Raw genomic sequence first — 8,079 nt, 5'->3', positions numbered from 1 at the left:
GTCTAAGCCCACACAGTCAGCTCCTGGAGAAACCGACAGTGGCCTTCTCATCCATGTCACCCACATTTACCTCGGCCACCAAACTCAAGAAAGTACAAAGCACATCAGAAGGATGAAAAATCAGTTTCTGGGTCCTGGGCTCTCGCAGAGGTCGATGCTCCAGACATTAAAATGGAAAGCAAGATCCTAATGCATTCACCAGCTCTGACCTACTGAGCAGGAAGAAACAGATAGGATGAAGATGCATCGACACAAATATTACTCAGGGTGACCTTGTATCCAGCCAAGGAGGAGGTGGCAGCCTCGCTGTGTAGGACTTGCTCAGGCCCCCAGATGGGGGAGCATTCTTCAAGAACAAAAAACAAAAAAAAAAAATCCCTGCCACTTCTCACTTCATGTCAGAGCCCCCTCTCTTCCCATTGGTCACATTGGCAATGCTGGGTGGGAAAAGGCTCCTCCCTCAGCTCTGGGCTGGAGAGTTTTATTCTGTAGCCAGAGAACCTGAGCTAAAGTTCCACTCTGAGACCATGGAGGAGGAGAAGGCACACGGGAACACCGTGGGCTCAGGTCACCTGGGCACAGAGTTGTTCATGGAAGAAATTGGAAACCAATCCACCATCCACTTCCCTGTGAACCCAATATGTCCTAGAAAGAAGTCCAGTAATTCTACCTAATCTACCCAATTTGTGCCTTTGATGTAAGCGTCAGCCTGACAGCTTTACTTTTTCACTGGTCACTAAGTCGTTCTGAGCTGAGTGCATCGCACATTAATTCCCTAGCGTGACAAACCCTGAGGTCGGTTGGTTTTCCTGAGCCGTATCTGCGGGGAGACAGCAGATACGAGTTATGAGATAAGTTCGGGGGACGGGTTAGTATCGGCCCTTCCGGCGTCCATGTGCACCGCCACACTCCACGCCCCGGCTAAGAACTGGGGTGAAAAACAGCTCTTATGGGCCCTGAGCCATCCCGGTGGCTTGGTGGCTCCCAGCTTCTAAATTGCCTGCTCCTAGTAGCTGCTCGGTGGCACAAGAGCTATGCCACCCCCACGCGGGTCGGGGATCGCATCCAGGGTGGTCAGTGGTGGGGCAGGCTGGAGGCAGACACCTTCTCCAAAACAGCAGCCTCCCCGGTCAGGACAGTGGTCAATTCCTGAGTCAGGTGGAGTCCCGGGAGGCGGGCATCTCTCGATGCCTTCGTGTGTTTGGTCTGCCCCAGAAAACATTCCTAAAAACACCCGTAACTTCAGGTGCTCCCTGGCTAAATGCAAGGCACCTCCAGCGGGGCGAGGGGCACACGCGCCCCCCACCCCGAGCTGCCCCCTCCCCTCTCCACCTCCCTCTTTATGTGATTCCAAGGTTGCCAGAAGGTGACGCCACACCCCACTCTTGACCGCCATCTCCTGACTCACGTGGGCTTTCTCCATCTACTTCTATCTGCCAAGTCCCCCCCCCACCCCCACTCCGGGAACACCTGGAAAAGCGAGCTGTGAGTGCGACCCTATCCATAAGCAAAGGGACCTTTACTCCGACCTGGGCAAGCCTTCCCGACCTCTCAGCTGGCAGAAGGTCAAGGCTGAGGTTCAGCGTCCCCAGGTTTGGATGGCTTCTCGTGTTCCTCTGAGTGCTCCCCACCAGCCCCTGCAGAACCTCTTGGGGTGTCCTCCAGGGTTCACGTGGGTGGGTGGGTCCCACCCCGGGACCAGCCCTAGCTCTCCAAAAGGAAACTCGAGTGAGCAGCGTGGGGGCAGACTAAATTAGCCTTGGCTTTTTCTCTTTTTCTTTCAGAACAAGGACGTGTCGATGGATGATCCTGTTCCGGGATCCCCAGAGTGGCCCGTGAGGTCTACCCAGTGCCCGGTCCTCAGCTAGGAGTGCCCTTCCTTGTCCTTGCTCATGGCCAGTTGTTAAAGGTCTCTCTTCAGTATGCGATAGGGCAACGTACATTCTTTACAACTAAAACTCCTTTATGACAAGCCCCATTATAAATATTTTAAAGATTCTTCACAATCACACAGCAGCACCCATGTAACCAGGCCACCCTCCCCGAGGGGTTTCAGGGGCCGCTGGTGGGGGAGGGGAGATCTGAGCCCCTTTAGCTCCAGTTGCTTCCCCACCTGCCCCCTCACCCCCCACCCCACCCCCCGCAAGCATCCTCCACATCCCAACCTCAGCCCCAAAGCTGACCCCTCGCTCGCAGCTGCGATGACTTTGGGCAAATGACCCATGCTTGACAGAGCGGCCAGCTCCTGAGACCGCCCAGCTCATGCTCCTGGCACACAGCCTTCAACGTTATTAGTTCACAGTAAGTGACCCCAGAATGGTCCTCCTACAGCACACTGTTCCCACATCCGGTCAGGGTCCCCCCGATGCTTGGACCTCCAGATCTGGCCCACTTTTCGCCTGTCACCCAGTAGGTGAGCCCCCTTGGTCCTGGGCTCCAGAGGCCACAACAGCCAGCAAGCCAGGCACCATCTGGAGGACAGTCCCCCCTTGTACCCAGCACACCCCTGAGTGTTTGGGGACCACTGGGCATCTAGGGGTGCAAAGGAAGGCTCAGATGCCCCATGTCGGAGTGGACAGGGCCTATGAGTCCTCCCAGTGGTCTAGGGTGGGGCCTGAGAATCTGCATTTCTGACGTGTCCTAGGGGATGCAGGGGCTGCTGGTTCAGGACCCCAGTCTGAGCCCTCAGCCCTCTTCTCTGTGGGTGCTCAAGACTAAAGGTGTCACAGGAAGCGTCTTTGCTAATTGTCCACTTGCTGCCACAAACAACCTTCTCAGGCTTCTGTGACAGCCGCCCTCCCCTCTTCCTGCTTCTCACACCTCCCAGGCAACTGCGCTCACGGGACCGAGACCACGTTGGTCACTGTCGCCCTCCCAGCCCCAGCTCTGCGCCTTCTCTCCCGTCACCTGTTTTGCTCTCCTGGGCAGGATCTTTACTGTCATCCAGGCGGCCACTGTGCAATGAGCACCTCCACTCCCCGCCCCAGGGAGCGGGCACAAACAAACACCAGATACGTTAGAGTCAGCAGGACCCCAGAGGCCCCTCGGGCCGTTCAGAAGTCGGCGGTGAGTACTTAGAAGTGTCTGGCCGGTCTCCGTGCCCAAGTCGTTTATGAGGGAGACTGGGGAGGGAGACAAAGTCAGCAGATGTCAGCTAGCCGAGCTGACAGCATGGACCATGACAGGAGGGGAGGGGACCGCGTGGACGAGAGTCCTTCCCTGCAGACCTCGTCTGAGAGAATGGCCTAGAAGGGGCAGGAGATGGAGGTGGAGCCGGGGAAGGCAGGCTCGTAGGAGGCCCGGGAGCCCAGGCCGGGCCAGCGAGCTGGCGGACGGGGTGGGGGTGGGAAGCGAGTCTGTTTATAAAAGGCCGTGGCTGCAGAGAAGCCGGGACTTTGCCTGTACACAGTGGGAAGTCCATGACGTTTGCTGAGCTTGTGACCTTATAAAATTGGTATTTCCTTTCCATCATTCATTCATCTAAAGCATAATTATTAAGTGCCTGGTGGACACTAGGTGGGGACATGATGACGATTAGGGTCCCCCTTTAAGCATTCTCAGTGTCCTGCAGAGGCAGAGGGAGGATGATCTGGCTGTGGATAATGGACAGGAAGGAGGCACCATGGCCAGCGTTGGCAGGCACCTGCCTCAGGTGGCCAGCAGGAGGCGGCAGAGCCCAAACCCGAATGACCAGACATTTCTGAGCCCTGTGTCCCCACTGGGGTCTGGGAGCACTCGGAGTGTAGACTGTGGACTGCACTTTAGTAGGTCTCACCGATGCTAACTGTAATCATTTTAGAAGAGAGAAGGTGACAGCGAAGGCAGAGCTGTAACGGCGTAGGGCCGGCCATGTCTCTCTAGGGCAGATGTTGAACCACGAGGCGGCTGTGGACGGGAGGGTAGCACCATCCCGGGGACCATCCTCAGGCCCTGGTGTGACAGTGAGGGACGGACCACTGCACCTTCCCGTTGACAAAATTCAAGAGGTAGGAATCAGCTGGGGTCAGAGAACGTGGGGTCAGGTCCCACTGCTGGCAGCACCAAAAGGCCCCTGCAGTGACCTCCAGCCGCTGGGCACAGCGTCCGATCCCGTACTCTGGGTCCCGCTGGGAGGGAGACGTAGATGAGACCCGCTTAGTGAGGGACGGTCACTGACCCAGCACTGGCAGGACTCTGACTGCTCTCCGATTCATTGTGCTTCGTAGATGTTGTGTGTTTGTTTGTTTGTTTTGTTTTTGTTTTTGTTTTCATAAAGTGAAGGCAAGACCCTCTGCCAGCGAAAGGATGATGACTGGCTTTATTTTGATGCTCGATTTTTTGCGGCCATCTGGGACGGAAGCTGCAATGCCTCCGAGATGCCCCTGTAGTAATAAGAATGGCCCTTGTGTGGCGTTTCTGAGACTTGCATGTATTGACACATTTAACCCTCTCAACGGTCCGGGAGACGGGGGACATGGCGGCCTGGGGAGGTTAGGACGCTTTTCCCAAGGCCGCACATCTGAGAAACGCAGATCTGGCCCACAGAGCCCTCCACTCCGTCTCCACGGTGGCGGACTTGGACCTAGTGTCCATCTCAGCCCTAAGTCAGTGCGTTCGCAGGGCCTGAGGCTGACCCTCGTGGAGGCCACTGTGCCAAATGCCTGCGCACCGGTCTGTGTGACAGGCAGAAATCAAGTGGGCAAGCTGGGAAGTGAAATCTGTTTAGTCTCTCTTGACAGGTAGTCTGGAAACCTGGTTCAAGGCAGAACTCTGACTCCCCAGAGATCCTCCAGGACGTGGGGGTGGAGGGCGGGGTGGCCCTAGACCCACGGCTGCCCCTTTCTCCTCCCTCAGCCCTTGCTCCCCTGGGCACTGCAAGGGCCTTGCTTGGACACCCAGCTGACCATCCGAGGGTCCCCTAGCCCTCCACTAGCACCCGCTTGCCGCTCCTGGGGCCCAAGGGCATGGACAGAGGCGGGGGAGGCCTCTCGGGAGAAGATGGACCAGGGAGGAGGCCGGGGCCAGGCAGGTCCCCTCGTGCCACCTGCGCCCCACTAGGCCAGACCTCTCCCAGCCGTGCCCTATGTCCTGCTGCACCTGCCCCTCCAGCCTCAGGCTGCGGAGCTGGACACTCCTGCCACCTTCCTCAGAGGCCCTTGTCGCTGCCACCACATGAAGGCAGCACCAGACACGTCGATGTCCGTTGCAGAGCTAACGCGCTGCTTGCGACTTTTCCTCCAGGAATGACACCTCCCAGGGCTTCATGCCTCCACCCTCGCGCTAGCAACCGAAAAGCTCAGCACGGAGTTTAGCCTTGAGTCATAGTGATTTTGTCACCTTCTTTGCTTCCTCCTCCTTCTGCATGAGTTTTCAATTTTCTATTCCCATTTTAGCAACCTTGTTGGGCACATCTTTTATTGGAGGCTGCCTCAAATCCTGTTTAGAAGCTGACAGGGTATGAATTATAAATAGAAATAAACACCGCTGAAATCTTCCCATTGTTGCTTTCTTGTTTCTGGAGTTATCTGAAGTCCTGACTTGGCGTTTATGATAAATTTGGCACAGAACATTTTATGCACCAACACGTTTTAAAATTTCTGTTTTTGTGAAAAATCCTGCGTTGCCCTGATCCTGGACTCAGGACGGAAGACTTTTAAGGGAAAAGTTTGTAAACATTGTTTCTTCGAGCTGTGGCTGTTTGTCGCACCTCACTTAAGCCTTCACAAGTATGGTTTAAAATTTGGGGATTATTCTTAGCCAGCTGGGAACAGCCGAAGCGGGACACTGGGAAATGTAGAGTCACTTCTGCTCAGAGAAACACAGTCGTCGGGAATTTGTGCTTTAGAAAAGATTCAGATGTCATTCCTTTTCTTTCTGCCACGAGAGAAGGATGCCCCGGCCGAGAGGGCATGCCGAGAGGTAAATCAGGGCTTCCCCTGTGACTAGCTCCGAGGGGAGCCTGGTTCTCCTTGAGCAGAGGCCCCAAGATACCCAGGCTCAGGATAAGGGCACCTCCTGACCTAAGGCTGAGGAGTGAGGACGGCACCAACAGACCTTGTTACGTGCCTTTATTTTCTTGAAATCTTTGCCTATGGGATTAGATACTTTACCATTTATTTAATGCTATCATCATTTAGTAGTTGTAACAGAAAGGAATGAAATGGCATGAAATAGAATTGACTAGAATGACAGATTAGAATGATTGAATGGAATGGAATGATGGAATAAAATAGAAAAGTTTTTCAAAAGCAGCAGTCAGCAAGTGTGCACACACACGCGCCCCTTCCCCATCTCATCTGGCTCCTTTCGGCCCCCCTGGCTGCCCTGTGTCATGTCCCCACCACCCACCACCGGGAGGAAAGCTTGGTGCTTATGGGTCATGCCCGAGCTCTGTTCAGATCCTCTCCCTTCAACTCCTGTCCACGCTCAATCTGCCCCTGTTCCTGACCCTCCGGGCCCCTGGGGTCTTTCTTCACTCCTGTCCTCTCTGGACACTTTGCACTGGAAGTGTGACCCTGTCTGTCCTTCAGCCACAGGCTTGTGCTTCTGGCAGTGATGCTGCTTATGTACCTGGTTGTGTTCCCTGTTCTCCCCGCTGCCTTCCGCCAAGCCTGCCTGGCTCGCCTAGGGAGAAGGGACTTCCCTCGTCGTCCGGGCCACATGAGAGAAGCATCTGCCACTTGCAGAGATCACAGGTCCTAACTGCCAGCCAAATTTTGAGGGAAGAATAGACTTCTTAAAAAGAAATCTACAAAACTAAATTTATAAAGTGCCGGCAGAAGTCGCAGCTCCGGAAAGGCTGGCTATGTGGCACTGTTCTCAGTGTGAACAGTGTCATCAGAACCATTTATGTACACATGCGCTTCTATTTACATGCAGCTTTCACTGGGTGCTGAGGTTTGGGTGATTGTTAAAATCTTTATACAATTCTGTAGTTTTTCTTTTCAGTTATCATGGATTACTCTTCTAACTAGAAAAAGTGATGCAGCTTTTAAAAACTGTTTTGAGACTGAAAAACCACTGCCCACAGTATATGGGTTGATCGAAACCTGCAAGCAGTCCCCGAGTCCAGTGATTGCTGGGGAAGTAGAAACGCCCTGACCAGCTCTCCAGGATCACAGCCCCTGCCTAGGAAGCTGCCTCTGCCCTGGCTCCTGCGGGTCCCCACATCCCAGATCATCAAGCCCCCCTCTGTGGTACCTCTGCCTCTGGAGTGAACCCAGAGTCCCCTCTGGACTTTCCTGCCCACCCCAACATGCCGGTGTGGGTTGAAAACTGTCCCCCAGAAGATATGTTGAAGTCCTAATCCCTGTACCTGGAATATGGCCTTATCTGGAAATAGAGACTTTGTGGATATAATCAAATGACTGGGGTCCTCAGAAGATGAGAAGAGATACAGGTACACAGAGGGAAGACAGTCACGTGACCATGAAGGCAGAGACTGGAGCGGTTTGTTTATGAGCCCGGGACACCCAAGATTTCTAGGAAAGCCTGATGCTGAGAGAAAGGCATGGAGCAGGAGCCTCCCCAGCAGGGAGCGTGCCCCTCCTGACACCTGGAATTGGGAACTTCAGGCCTCCGGCATAAAACTCTCTAGGAGAGAATAAATCTCTGCTGTCTGAAGCCACCCCAGGAAACCCGTGCGATGGCCTTGTTAGCTGCACAGCACCTGCTGCCCCGGAGCGGCTCTCTCCTTTGCCAGCGTTCCCCTGAAGCCCTCGTGCTGCGGGCCCACCCCACGGGGCTGCGGGTGGCCTTACTTGTTTGCCTGGCTGTCGCTATCGCAACATGCCCGCTGCTGGAGGAGCTGGGTCCATGTTTGCTCCTCCACCTCCTGACGCCCCGTGTGCTCGGCACGGAGGAGCTGCTGGGCAAACGTCCCCATCTCGAAGGGACGCGAAGGTCAGCTTGTCCCGCTCTCCTCGGATGCACCACGAAGCCCTTCCCTCCCAAGGCCAGTCTACACTCGCACGTTTCCCCCACCCGCATGGGGTCTTCCCACGGTTCTGCATGGGACTGATCACGGCAGGACGGGACCCCGGGGCCCACACGCGGCCCACACGAGGCTGCGCTTCTCGCTTCTCCCAGCAGAGGGCGACC

The 8,079-nt window shown here is 55.2% G+C and overlaps 1 long non-coding RNA gene across 1 annotated transcript; it reads left to right on the top strand.

The window, feature by feature from the left end:
• The first annotated feature begins 6 nt into the window (after positions 1-6).
• LOC105293842 lies at positions 7-5,459 on the top strand. The gene is made up of 3 exons (XR_002781001.1): positions 7-1,592; positions 1,785-3,066; positions 3,862-5,459. It is a non-coding gene; the product is annotated as an uncharacterized LOC105293842 (long non-coding RNA).
• Positions 5,460-8,079: the final 2,620 nt, after the last annotated feature.

The sequence above is a fragment of the Pteropus vampyrus genome, unplaced genomic scaffold, assembly GCF_000151845.1.
Source record: "Pteropus vampyrus isolate Shadow unplaced genomic scaffold, Pvam_2.0 Scaffold78, whole genome shotgun sequence".
Classification (NCBI taxonomy): Eukaryota; Metazoa; Chordata; class Mammalia; order Chiroptera; family Pteropodidae; genus Pteropus; species Pteropus vampyrus.
This window is presented reverse-complemented; position numbering and strand designations above follow the sequence as displayed.